At 38.2% G+C, this 14,446-nt stretch overlaps 1 protein-coding gene and 1 long non-coding RNA gene across 3 annotated transcripts in view; one reads left to right on the top strand and one right to left on the bottom strand.

Annotated features, from left to right (window-relative positions):
- The window catches only part of LOC105388337 (pseudouridine-metabolizing bifunctional protein C1861.05), a 115,845-nt gene that overhangs the window by 61,832 nt on the left and 39,567 nt on the right, over nt 1–14,446 (top strand). The window lies entirely within an intron of this gene.
- Nucleotides 1–14,446, bottom strand: part of LOC105388315 — a 54,394-nt gene that overhangs the window by 24,826 nt on the left and 15,122 nt on the right. The gene's annotated exons all lie outside the window — the stretch shown is intronic.

The following is a 14,446-nucleotide window of genomic DNA, read 5'->3' as shown; positions in this document are numbered from 1 at the left end:
ACGTACGAATAGCCTATACAACGTTCGTGGCCTAATTTTAACATAATAAATAATAACACATCTATCTAACTTTACATAATAATATATGTAGGAAGTATTTGCGTCAGCCTACATTTCATTTAAATAATTATCTAACGCAGCGTTATTACATTGATTTCTATATAACTGCTGTCATTCACAGTGACACGACGAGCCAGCAATAAACCGATTATTGGAAACTAATGACAGTTCCAATTGTAGTCACTGGAGCATAAATATTACGTATTCAATTCAAATCCGATCTATTTTGTGATACCTAAAACTGTTACAGTCATGTCTGATTTTTGATCATGTTAAATAAAAGTTTTTCAAAGGGAGATTTTGGGTTTCTTACACATCCGTTTTGCGCGAGATTCAACATTCTTCAGAACTCTATTTCATGTTTGTTTTTTCACAGTTTTATTTTGCTTTAACGATATTAAAATTAAGTTAATAGTTCATTATCTATTCACAAATGTATGTATGCATATTCTAGTAGCCTAAATGAGACCAATTAGGTACTTTAATCCACGTAACTCTATCCGAACTCGTTCTCAGTCGTTGTTCTTAGTCCCTTCTTGCGCATCTAACGCCGGTATTCGCGCGCCTCTGCGACGCATCTGTGACACTTATAACAAACGCCTGCTCTCGGTTGATTTATTCTGTAACTAGCTGTTCCCGCGCGCTTCGCTTCGCCTTAAAAAGTTTTCCCGTGGGAATTCCGGGATAAAAAGTAGCCTATGTTCTTTCCCAGGGTCTAGACCATATGTATACCAAATTTCATTCAAATCCGTTCAGTAGTTTTGGCGTGAAAGAGTAACAGACAGACAGACAGACAGACAGACAGACAGACACAGTTACTTTCGCATTTATAATATTAGTTAGGATTCGCGCAACCAGTTCAAAACAAATGTCCTTAATGTTCTGTCGTCATCTGAGTAATTTTTTTATTGATTGTAAATTTTTTTATGAATTGTACACATTTTTTTTTTTATTATTATTATTTTTTTTAAAAAAACCTATAAGTATTAATATTGCCGTGGTGGTATAATAAGATTGTTATTTACATATTATTATTAATAGTATATTCAATTTGTATTATATAGATTTATTTTGTTTTTGTATACAGTGTTTGCGAGGCTTATAATTTTGTTATGTATCATAGCCTAAGTCCTTGTAAATAACTTGGCATATTTTTTTTTATGCATGTTAGTTTAAAATCGTTTTTCTTTCTTTAAAAAGTTTTTGTACTATTTTTAAAATGTTATAGAGTTCATGTTTGTAATAGATTTCTTAGTGAGAATGTCCCAGGAGGTAAATTCACCTAGATAATTTTATTTAATTTATAGAAATCTTACTATGTGTTTGCCTCTGTTTGTTCTCCAATAAACAAAATAAACAAAATAAACGTAACTTATTTCAATACGGAAATAAGCGCCGCCTATAAAATAACCATAGTTTGTTCTAGTGATAAGCTATTTGTTTATTAATGCACTGATAAAGTTAAAATATTATTATGTTTCTTTTTATAACATAAGAACCTGATATTTTTGTATGGGCCATCAACGTGAAGTGTCGGTTCCTGCATGATACGGTGAGTTACGAACATCGGAGTCATTTCCTGGCGAAAAAATAACCATTACGATATCGAGTAGTTTATTAAGTTCACACGTTAACCTAGTTTTCTATATACTGCTGAATCCGAAAGCAGGTCGGAAGTTTTGGTCCAAAATAATTACTTATTACCAGATGTATGTATAATGATTATACAATATTTAATCATTTAAGGCATCTTTTGGTAGCGGAGGCCAAGATCGACTTTGGGTCAACGAGCAGTGCAGTCAAGAGTGAGTGAATGAGTAATAATTTAAGGAACTGATATTTTTTCGTTATTTTTCAGAGTTGATCCATAAAGAAATAAGTTTTGTTACGCCAGGTACATTCACATGCCAAAGGTACGTTAATTGATTAAATCCTACCCTGTAATAAAACGAACCTAGGTCTATTTAACTTAACAGTAAAATTAAAACACACACTTAGTATTACTTCATTCATGTTGGTAAATATGAAGTCATTGTTGTAACAAATTAGAAGGTAGTAGAGTATCAAAAGACTTTTATCGTTGTTGTTAGAACATACAAGGTAATGGCACTATTATGTAGAGTAGTTATTATGGAAGCCATTAAATAATACGTTGAACTTGGACAAACAGAGTGCTAACGAGTGCTATACAGAAGACTCGACACCCATACAAGGTCTATTATTACTGTACAACATGTGCAGGGTGTTGTAGATCTTTTTTATTTTTATTTTTACACTATTATTAATTAAATTTGAAATTTAACAACGTAACGGAAACCGGATCTTGCTCTGCGCGTTCCCCGTTTGACCCTCGTTGCTGTGCGCGCTTGACCCTAGCTCTATCTCTACACACGGTTGTTACCCGTTTGACCCGCCTCCACCCTCGTCACCTCTGGCCGTGGCTTACGTCCATTAATTTCCTGATTTTTTCCTGAAGTACGTATTTATTTTTAGTACATTTATTGGAAAGAGTAAATGAGGAAACGAGAACGTCGATATTGGAGTGGTTTTTTTGACTCTTTCAATACTTCATTTTATAGGCACAAGCACGTAGAACATCAACTAGAAAGTGTAATAGCATAATGGTGTAACGTGTTTTTATAAAGAAAGTGGTGAGCTATGAAAAAATACATTTTTCCCTATTCCATTACTTGTGGTATGGCATGTGACGTGAGGGCAGTAACTGAGTTTTCCCTCGACATATTTGAAGAGATAGGGCATTGTGACGTCACGTGCGGTGCGCGGCTCGCTGTGACCCATTAGCGCGCGACTACGAGGCGCCGGTATGGTGTTCCGACTTCATGATAATTAATCATTCCAGTAATTAGATAACCCATAAAGCCAGTAACGTCAGACTGGCAGCTTGATAGACAGCTTGGATGCTTAATTATTTAAAGCGAAACAGATTTGTACATCGATAACGCGCATATAAGGAAATTATGTGGTACATACTTGCTAAAGTATCCGATGCTTATGTTATATGGTGTAGTGTGCACTTTATTCAATAATAATAATACTGATTCAGAAATCACTATTTGGTAAATGTGTGATTAACAATAACAGGTTAACTCTTAATGCTTAAGGTAGGTAAAATACTGATCTTTACTAGGAAATAACAAGTCTGTACAGCGCAACATGTTCCATGTCTGTTTTTTCGTTTATTATTTCTAATAATTGACTAGCATTGAATGAAATGTTAAGTAAGCAGGTATCTTCTCGCGGAGTAGGTAGGCAGGAAGGACGGTTTCAAGTCAAATATTGGTCCTGTTCAGGTTGAAATGAATATTTTGACATCCTTCTTCGTCCAAGCCGCGTCGCCAAATAAAAAAGTTTGTTAATATTCAGAGTTTACGATTGCGATTTACAATTTTACGCCGTTTTGCTACATCCAGACATAATAAATTTGATCGTAGAGGCATAGATAATCCTATACATTTTATTATATACATCGGATATAGACTTTTAGTCTCCTATACCAAAATGTAAATGTTAAAATGCTACACCATATCCAATAAGGATTTATTTCTAACTAAACGGTACGGAAATACAATACACTACGTAAGTGAAACAAATTAAATAAACCCGGTAACTGTTTAACTGTAGTTTGGGAGTTTCCTGAGAGAAGTTGGTGCACACTCACACTCAGGTTGCGGCCGCGGGACCAGCGGGGCAAGCGGTGCGGTGACAGTAGACCGGCGAGCATGGCTACAGGGGCCCTATTGCGAAATCAAAACTAAATAACATTTACGAAGTAATTAGTGTCAAATTTGATTCCGTCAATACGTTGTCAAATCAAGTTCTCGATAGGTAGGTACAGTCAGCTGCACTATACCATTCGTTTTTCAAATAATGATAAGCCTCATATGAAATGTGCTATATATTCACTGCGAGATTATCTCTTCCTCCGCTATTCTCAGCATGCCGCTGGTCTCGTGGCCGCGGCGCGAGTACGTCGCAGGCGACGGCGGTACGCGCTAGACAACAGCACTGAGATTTACTTCAACCGCTAACACTTTCAACTTTTACATTGAAATCTATTGCTAGGTTTCTAACTGTCTGTTTCACAACTGAAAACATCAAGTTAAACACTATTTAAATGTGACACGTAGCTTACTGTTACTGGTTTATTTATCATTAAGCTGCAAGACTTATGTCCATCATCATCACCCATCCCCATCACGTCTCACTACTGTGAATCGAAATGCGCAATGTGAATCTAAATAGAATGTGCAACGAAATTTTGTGCAGACTTGGAGGACGTACATATTAATTATAATAAATTTTCAATAAGGAATTATTATGAAGAATTTGATATCATTATTTAACAGCTTTTATCAAGCTTAAAATTATAATAAATAGAATCGACTATTTCACGACTATTTTTTGAGACATAATTCAAACCGATAGTCATAGTTAGTTAAATGTTACTAACCCAGTTTTTTCATCAACATATGCAATCTCAGTAGGTAAAACACTCATTTGGCCCAATATGGTAATGTATTCGCTCCGCGACTCACTACAGTATCTACAGTCGTAAAACTTGTCCCACGGCCGTTGTCTTCCGCTTTTTGTATTCAATGGAACCCTTCTTAAGCTTGGCACAAGTTCCCAGCTTTGTCAGTAAGATCAGATAAGTACGCAACGACTTGCCAATGGAGATCCCTTTAAGATTCCTTAAAACCGGTCTTGCTGCAGAATGAATTAAAATTCTGTTTAAGTTTCTAAAGTACTTTAAATAGGTTAAACTTATTTATTTATATCAATTGCAAAATTAATAAGGATTTGAAAAAACCCTAAAATACTTCACAATAAAATATCATCATACGAGTAGCACAAATTCGCAATCGCGACGCTCGCTCGTAGCACCGTAGCTCGTAGCGTCGTAGCGTCGTAGCTCGTAGCACCGTAGCATCGTAGCACCGTAAAACCTCGTGCTTTATGAATTTTGTGATAGAGTCTGAAAAGTCGATAACGCTGGCAACATTCAAACATGTGCCAACACCAGGAAAAGTTTATTATGGAAACAATTATTCTTTGTAATGTATTTCTGAAACTGTCTTGGTACATCTTCTCCTTCTTCAATTAAATCTACCGTCTTTTACCCGTGGCAAAGTTTGAGTTGTAGAACTCAAATTCTATACAAAATTGCGAGGAAATCAGGACAATGAATCCTTTTGATAACAATACAATACAGCCACTTTAACACGTCATGTGGTGGGCAAGAGTTACGAGTAGCAGGAATGTGATGTGACTCGCATAAATCCGGGATATCGTATAAATAAACCAGAAATGGTTTGGTGCAATATATTTGAACGTTATATTTGCGATATGTTCGACTATCAAATACGTTTGTGGTGAACCGTGTAATTTGAATTTACAAATCGAGTGTGGCTCTACGCCGTGGCGTCCTGGTTGAGGATTTATTGAATATTATGTGGAAAAGAGCCGAAGAGCCTTTAGCTAATGCGGATAAGATCTTAACGATAACACATATATTATTTACAATAATTAACATTGACAAGAGCGTGTTACAACTGCTACGTGAGCTCAATTCATACAAACAAGCATTTGAGTAGTACTACTACTTAAACTAGCTACTATGTAGCTGCTTAAACTCGAAGGCAATTAATTTTCTTATTTTGAGAGATTGAGAGCCTTTAAAACTATAACAAGTATCACCATGACCACAAAACTGGGACCGATTGCTCGTCGCGCGTGTCTCCGGAGTCTGCGGGCGTCGCGGACTCTCCTGATTGCGTCGTGTCGCGGCGATTAGTTTTCGAACTCACGTGCCCGTGTGCGCCGGGACGACTGCAAATTATCCGCCTTATAACTCAGTTACTACCTGACCTAGCTTTCGAAGTAAGTAACTAAGCGTTCAGAAAACGACAACTATACCTACGTACGTATTTGATACCTTTTCAGATGCTTACGATAAGGCCCTACCGTATAGCGATTAAAACTTATATTTAACCTGTATATTCCGTGCCGCTTAGTGAAACAACTTTTAATTAACAGTCTATTTCCGTTCAACTGCCCCAGACAGTTGAATTCAGTTTTTCCGTTTGGGTGGAACAGTGAGTTAGTTGCTGAACAAATATTTAAAAACATATCTGCATATGCAAATAGACTTTTAGTGATTCATCCATTTTACAACGTTGTTTTAGTTAGCAAAGTTGGACTGGCTTTGTATGTTCTGTTTCATTCGTTCGTGATGAAAGCTTTTACCACTGTGGCGCTGATTAGGAATTTGTTTAATTTGGTATCCTTGTTTCAATTATCTAATTACTTTTTTGGCGACACATTTAACGTGTGGTAAAAATAACATGCGTGTACGTGTTTTGAGGGACAGGATGGCAATGATAAAATCCAACCCAACACTTGGTTTATGTATAAAATATACATACCAGACTGTACAAGTGAATTCACCGTAAAGTCAAGTGGCCATTAATTCCTGCTCCCCAATGCTCTGACATGGCACAATTCATTGCAGACCCTATTGTGACGTGGCAGCCAGCCGCTTCACACGGCTTACTCAACTGAAAACATGAGACTAGATTCCGATGGAGCGAAACACACGCGGCCCGTGGGACCAGCACTGCTAGAGATTATGCATGCTGCTGCATACTCAGGCACTCCTGTTTACACTTCAATGATTCTATTATTCATAAGAACATTTATTCATTCCATGTTATGTTCACAGTGTAAAATTGGCAGCAAAACGTGTACGGTGGCCTGCGCCTAAAAGTATACAGGCGGGGTTTTTAAAATAGCGATCTCAAGCTCACATGCTGCATAACAGATGTAGCTGGTCTTCATCATCAGGGATCGCTATTTTAAAAACTCCGCCTGTATACTTTTAGGCGCAGGCCACCGTACATAGCTAAATAGATAGTTGTTAAATGTCTTAAGTCCGATTCTTCCCGTTATTTCCTGAATTCTAAATAGACTACTGCTTGCCTAACCATTGTTATATAGCGGTTGCATGTCTGTACACCGCCGCCGCTGTGTTCATACGTCACTGCCTGCCTTATCGCGTTTCCGGCAGTATTTGCAGTAAACTCGCTTGCTGCCTACAAAAGTGGCCCCATGCAAGCCGGGGTCAACGACCTGGTCCCTCCTCCCACAAGCCGACCTCATTGTGCTAGACAACGGTTAATCAGAAAACTTTCAGGTTGGAAACACGCATAAGTGAATCGTAATTGTACCACTGACAGAGCCATTTCAAATTACTTTTATAATAATAACTAGCTTCCCGCGAGCTCCGCGTCGTCTTAAAAAGTTTTCCCGTGGGAATTCCTGGATAAAAAGTAGACAATTTGTTAATCCAGGGTGTTAGCCGATTCCATACGAAATTCCAATAAAATCGATTCAGCCATTTTGACGTGAAGAGGTTACAAACACACACACACATACTCACAAACTTTGGCCCTATAATATTTGTAGGATAATATACCTCAAATTTAAATGTGTGGGAACATCTCACCCATCATGTCCATCCGACCCCCTAGCTAGGCAAAGCCAGTAATATGGATATCGGTCTACTTTCTACTTATTGTTTGTAGAGTGGTGAGAGCTGATGGTAATAGTACGTAGTTATTGAGTAAAAACTAGCTAATAATGGCACAATAATGGCTAATCATTACCGTGAGTACTTATAATAGTTATAAGCTCCCGTTTTCTCCCAAAGGGATCAACAGAGTCAGAAACTGATCACATACCGGGTTAAAATATCTCTCCCAAGTTTTGCTCAGCCGTAGCGAATCTAAACCGTATTATTTCTCTGCACCGAATCTACTAGAAGCAATCCGCCGGGTATCGTAGAGGCGCTCGCTCTACTCGCCGAGCTGAATAATATATTACTTTAACCACTTCGAGAATTTTCTATCGACACTTCAGAAATTTTAGTAAGTATTGCACTTCTTTACAAGAAGTATTGTTTCATTAAACTAATAGAAAGCCTCTGACGGTGATTGTTCGTTCGTTCTTCGTGCCTTTTTTTCCGTATGCAGTTTAAGTTTAGAGAGCGTGTTTTCGTGAACAGCAAAAACTACGAGTACAGCTCCCAGAATGTTCCGGCCGCTTTGTGCTAAGGGAATTTAAATTCGTTGAAGTTTGATGTGGAGACAAGATAACAGCAAATAGGAAATAGATTGGCTTTTCCGGAAGCTTGTCAACATAAATGGAATAGTCACTGAAGGGTGATGAGGGGTTTGCATCAATTGTTATATTTTGTAGCCATCCACCAGAGAGGATTATTTGAAGAGTAAATCAATAATGCCTCCAATTTCTACATACATAATATTATTACCCTACACCATGTCGGTAAAGGCATGCTAGCTTTTTAAATTTTCAATTTTAATACACGTAATTGCATCTGAAAGCTGCATAAAAAAATGCGAAAGATACAAGGACGGCGGAAAAACAGGATTATCTACCGCGAGCTACATCAAGTATCGTCGGAGTTTTTAATAAAACCTGCGGCTTCCCGCGAGCGGAACATCCGAGTAGATAAATATTTTAATTAATAAATTTTATCGCAGTTATGAAAGCTTGGCAGATGTTTATCGCTAATTTCCGGATAATTAATTTACAAGCAACATGGGTGCTCGACACGCTTGTTAGTAATAACGCTCGTGTAATCAGGCGGCGGCGGTGCGTGGAGCGGTATCCTTCACATGGGAGAGAGTTGATGGAAGGGTTCCGTACATGCCATGTAAGTAATACATGATGTTTTATGAAATGATGACTCAGTATCGAATCTAAGGCCCTGTTCCACAATGTCTGGTTAGTGGCTACCTGAAGGATAAAATACATGCTGTCACTGTCAAAAATATAAAAACAGAGAGTGACAGCATGTATTTTATCCTTCAGGTAGCCACTAACCAGACATTGTGGAACAGGGCCTAAATCTTTTATGATTAATTAGATAGCTACTTATCAGGAAGGTGCATAACTGTGAATAGCCTAGATTTTGCCACTTTCCACTTATACTCACACAAAACAATTCACATAAGTTTTTCAACGTCATGTCGGTATTTTTCGCTGTTATTTCTATACACGAGTTACAGAGATTAACAACTGATAATGTCAGTAATTGTTTTCGTATGACAAGGTCCGCCGCGCGTGCCCGGGGCTGATATGGAATCCATTTAGGTATTATTATGAAAATGAAAAAGTATTTATACGAGCCATCGTATCTTTTATTAGATCAGCCGCACTTCGCGTTGTTCGAGGGCCGGTGGCCTCGGCGGCGGTAATCGATTGATCGAGCAATAAGCTGCCGGGATTGGTCCGTGGAAGGCAACAAGTCTAATCCCCGGGTTGTCTCGAAGATCACGCCCGAAGCAAGCCGCGACCCCCCGCCGTTGTCAAGGATAAGAACCAATGTTACTGTTGTATTGCAAAAGCATACAGATCTTGAGGCCTTGGCCTATCTGTATCATGATCAATGGATTTGTACCTTGAGTTATGATATAGTTTCGTACGTTAGCTATAGACATGTCGTAATAACGTAGGCTGTATAGTGAAGACCAGATTTTAATAAACAAACTCGACCTCGTTGCGGACGGCAGTGTCGTTGAGAATGGCCGCCGCCGAGCATCTTGCCTTGGGCTCGGCGCGGCACCGACAAGCGAAGAGGCTTTTCAGGCTCCTGATTTATATCGTAGGCTGATGTAATACGATCTATTTTTGCCTGCTGTGTAGAACGCTGGCATTTCGGGTAGATGCACGTGGATGCCTCGTTATCATAGCTTTGGGCTTCCATGAAAATTTATTGCTGCAGATAAGGGTTGGCGCGTTTTTGTCAGTGCGAAGATTGCCTATAGACGCTATGTGCGGATCTTCTTCAGATAACTAAAGTTTACTTGAAGCACCTGGGAACTCTGTGATAAATAGGCTATATATCATTTGAACAGGCGGATCTGTACTTATCTGGTGTAGCTGAATGACTTTTTCAATAAAACTTTGTTTCCAGTATACTTACAAACAACTCGTTTAATAATTGTAAATGTGGTATAACAAAGAACACCGGCACAGTTGAAACAGTTTATAAACAGTTATCACTTTCACGTGTAGGATAAACGATCTGACATTTGAGTTAAAAATAGATCGGTCAGGCGATACGTACGACCTCACCGCGACGTCGCCCTGGGGGCGGCGGGGGCGCGGGGGCGGGGCGGGGGCTAGCAAGACGACTCCTATTCCTCCAAAAGACATGATTTACGAGTATATGCGTGTGATCGTCACGAGGATAACAACGACGAGGTGTAACATCCGCTGGGATCACGAGCTCGTAAACCAATCACGTAGGGTCTATCGCCTCGTAATACAATCCACCCTGAATAACCCGAATACGACACAGGGCAATAAATAACGAAAATAATGACTTATTATTAAGGCTGTTACAAAAATAGACGTCGAAAAGCAAATTGTAATTTTAACTAAATACTATGGAATTTTCCCGCTACGGAGCGCTGTTTTTCTTACGAAACTCGTTACGCTATACTAGCTAAGTTAATAAATTGTGACCGGGATCCTCGATAAAAGAACCGACATTGTTGGCATCCCGGTCTAAAAATAACATTATCCAATTACGCTGTCTGCTGTAGCTCACTCGAGATCCAATCTCGACAACCGATAGCGACTGCGGCCATCAAATATGCAGGCCACCTCGCCGAGCCACCAGCTCACCACATGTACGGTTGGAGAAACCTAGAAAAGGCAATCTTTCTTTTCACGGCCGTAGTTATTCCATTTGGTCCATTTATGATTCTCGACCAAATTAAGCGATTTATGTACAGGTTGTTGCAAAAGTGGTTAAGCTGAAAGAATAAAGGGGGTGAGTCTTGGGGTTTTGATCTACGACTTACGACACCCCCCTTTCGCCTTAGTATACCATTTTTCCAACACACTGTATGAGACGTGTATATTTACCAATTATAAGTGGAGAGTGGATTCATCATAGAGGATAAATCAATCCAAACGCTATTATTTGTAGCCTACTCTGGGCTTTGAAAGTTAGGTGTTAACTGATAGTTCAATTTAAACATAATACATAGATGTAGCAATAAACTATTGTATGTAATACATCATATACCTATTGCGGCGACTTTTTTGTTCCGACGCTACATTTGGGAATTACCTCAACGTTTTGTCGACTTGTTTGGGTTGCCTTCCGATCTCGAATGATCTAGGAAGTGAATATAAGTAACACTACAATACAACATCATGATTTTTAGATGAGAGTTTCGTATCAGAAAACGGACAGGGATGTTGACGTGTATCTGTGACTTCGTTACTCTGAAATTCGAAGACTAAGAAATTCAGACAGTTATTGAAACTAAAGGAATGTTTTACAAATTTTGAACAAAATTTAGGCCTTGTTTCACAATGTCCGGTTAGTGGCTACCTGTAAGATAAAAGACATGAAACTGTCAAAAAAATAATAACAGAGAGTGACAGCATGTATTTTATCTCACAGGTAGCTACTAACCAGACATTGTGAAACAGGACCTAAATTTTGTTCAAAATATGTAAAACATTCCTTTAGTTTCAATAGATCACACAGCTTAGAAGAGACATCTGACTGATCACTAACTGATGCCAGTTTCAATACTCTATCTATCGATAGCTGACACTATCATACGGTTTGGACACATTAAAAATTACATTCTGTCAAAATAGTATGAAAGTAACAGTCAGCTATCTATAGATTGAGTGACTGAAGCTTGCAGTTAGTGATAACTGACAATGAAGAATATACCTAAGTACCTCCTAAATCGTTCTTGATTGAGCGGCACTCAATATGGCAGTAGATTAAAATATTCTCCTGGAAAATCCCTTCACCTAGCACCGACGTAAAATCTTTCAGAATCTTTCCGGCAGTTGACATAATTCCAATCACTTGAGACTCTTCGACAGGTCTCGCCTCGACCCACTAACTTATTCATACTTCACTTGCACCTTCCACCTCCCTGCGACAGCTTAGAAGATGTCCCCTCACACCTACATAGGTAACGCAAATATTGTTTAAATATTTACACACTAATAGCTTGCCACGTCTAAGCGGCTCTACTGATTTGAACGTTTTATTTTGGTACAAAATAAATGTTGTTGTATGTAACTATTATTGGCATGTTGTCTACATACACCGTGTTTTTTTTTACTGATAGTGAACAGGTCAATATATCCGACATAATTAGCCACTTTCATTGATGAAAATGCGAAAAAAAAAACTTTATTTTCATAGTAAACTAGCTGTTCCCACGAGCTTCGCTTCGCCTTAAAAGGTTTTCCCGTGGGAATTCCGGGATAAAAAGTAACCTATGTTCTTTCTCAGGGTCTGGACTACATGTATACCAAATTTCATTCAAATCCGTTCAGTACTTTTAGCGTGAAAGAGTAACAGACAGACGGACAGACAGACACAGTTACTTTCACATTTATAATATTATAATATAGTTAGGATTTTAATACTCGGTCATCAGAACGTATTACGGAAGATCTGCATATTTTTCAGGGTTTCAGATGTAAAGTTCTGATAAAATTCATTCTCGTATATTCAATTCATAAAGTTGAGCATTTTTATAGCTCAGTTTATAAATAATCTAGTCGTAAATAAGTTGCCAGTGCACGGGTAATGAACAGCAAGCTCGTTAGGAACAAGATATGCACGCAGTTGCTATTTTACTGTAAGTTATTTAAAGGAAACTTGCCTCAGATGAAAAAAACACTGTTTATAAAACCTGTTAACGGCTACTTTTTGTTGAACAAACAGTTCTTACAGATTACACAGTAGGTACTTGACAGTACATAACGAACAAAGCATCGGTAATAATATGATTATATACCATGCTCAGTAAATCCAAAACTAATTTATTAAACACTCAGTCAACTCTCATTAGGTACCTATATCCTCAGCGATAGAGATATCGGAAGTACAAGTATTTGTTGAAATGAGTACGTAAAAACATTGCATTTTAGTTTACACAAGTAGTTTTTTATGCATCATGGAACAGTTACCTACATAACTAGTAAGTATCATAATATAAAATACTGTACTATAATAGAAGTGGCTCACCTTCCTCGGGCACAACCCGTCGTGGCATAACATAAACTGTACCATAAAATGGTCGTGAGGCGGGTGTCGGGTGTTTACTCCCGCTTTACGAACTATGATTCACTTTTACGCTGCTTAGCAGCTATTCTCACCAAATTACAAACTTGTGCTTAACTTTGTGGCAGTCTAAGTACCCATACGAGTACATTATGTACATTGTTACGAGCGCTGGTTACGAGTAGAGTGATTAATAAGATGGAGGTTTTTAGTTTAGCATCGTTTACTACATAATTCTATGACAATGCCAACCCTCGATTTTCGTATTAATACAATATTGTAGAATGCTGGTTGCATTAGATTGTTTTACTATGTGGGTTTACTGGATGCCTAGTAGAAAATTGATTGTGTAATGAACTGTGCTGTAAAGTAATTTATTTGTAGAAGATAATTAGGAAACGAAAAAAGCATCCATAAAGTTCCCACCTCCTCCAGTGAATTCAAGCCAGGTGCCACTTTTTTGCAATATTCCCGTGTTGGGGGACAGTTTTAAACCGGATCGGGCTCGTTGTCGACCGAACGGTCCCTAATGACGGCGGGGGTGAAGGCGGGATGGTGGGGGGGGGGGGGGGTCACAATACTACTCACACCAAAAACAAAAAAGTAAGTATTAAAGCAGGAACTTTGAGGTTCTCGATTTTACAACGGATTTTATGGTAGGTCGTTGTATAGCTTTCAGATTTCAGAGAGTATTTAATTTATTATAATGCACTTTACGACCGATAGAATTTGAGGGAAAATTTTATTATCACTACAGTTGCAGTTCGATATTACAAAACATGCAACGACTGAAGTTGGGGTAACATCATTCCCTTTCACAGTTGATAACTGTGCATTCATGCTATACCAAGAATAATTTACAGGTATCATGATTCATGAAGATAGTAGGGTAATTTACAAATAAAACGTTTCATAATAAATTGGAATTGCTTGTTACGTAAAGTATAAGTAATTGTCAACATTAAGTTGTAAATTTATTTAAACTGCTATTTATCCACAATACGAGAAACCAGCAATTAACATTTAACAAGCTTTTAAATACCGTCTAATAGTACCTTTTACGGTTGAAATGCTGGTGACTCGAGTGTTGGTGAGTCGAGTGGAGTACACGAAAGGAGCATACTTTCAACTTGAGGTGTGTATCACCTATCCCATGTAAAAACGTATATAGACTTCTCCATATTAAAAGAGTAATACTAATCAGGTATCTTACTTATGTATAAGTAT

Source organism: Plutella xylostella, chromosome 15 (assembly GCF_932276165.1).
Source record: "Plutella xylostella chromosome 15, ilPluXylo3.1, whole genome shotgun sequence".
Taxonomy (NCBI): domain Eukaryota; kingdom Metazoa; phylum Arthropoda; class Insecta; order Lepidoptera; family Plutellidae; genus Plutella; species Plutella xylostella.
This window is presented reverse-complemented; position numbering and strand designations above follow the sequence as displayed.